Below are 705 nucleotides of genomic sequence, written 5' to 3'. Positions count from 1 at the left end.
GCATATCATCTGATGTGAGAGAAGAAAAGGTGAAAAAGCATTTAAAACCAACATGAAAAATGGCATGCACAAAATCAAATAAATGGAAATAAAAATAAAGAAAAAACAACGAAAGAAGATGAACTTTTTTCATCATAAGAAATGGCGTTTTTTTCTGCCAACGCGTATAGCATCTTCATCAAGTCATTGTGCCAAGAATGCCAAAAATAAGCAATAGCACGATGATGGAACTGTACATGGTGTTGATGTGCCATTGGTCGTACCAGCGGTTTGGCTGTTGAGTTTTCTCCGTTAATTACGCAGTCACCGTGTCATAAGACACTAAGTGCATAGTAATATGTGAAAAGTATTTCCATAAATTCTACCAACGTGCATATTATCCGATCGTCTCATCATCATCATCAATATTTGCAGTGCCGATCATATATTTTATGCGCATAAACTATTGTTCGCAACGCTTGTACACCATCATTTTCATTGTTGAGTGCTGCGCATGGAAGCTGCCTTCTTATTGCCACTAAGTATGGTTTAAAACACATTATCATCGGATTTCTTCATGGAAATCCACTGTGTGGGCTTTCGTGTGTTCATTATGAGAATGCGTGATGCACGATACGAAGTTATGCACCAAACAATTTTACTCATTAGGTAGAAAAATACACACACACACACACACACACACACACACACACACACACACACACA

The sequence above is a fragment of the Sitodiplosis mosellana genome, unplaced genomic scaffold (assembly GCF_009176505.1).
Source record: "Sitodiplosis mosellana isolate CC-2019 unplaced genomic scaffold, AAFC_SMos_1.0 Smas_scaffold_1, whole genome shotgun sequence".
Classification (NCBI taxonomy): domain Eukaryota; kingdom Metazoa; phylum Arthropoda; class Insecta; order Diptera; family Cecidomyiidae; genus Sitodiplosis; species Sitodiplosis mosellana.
Note: the sequence above shows the minus strand (reverse complement) of the source record.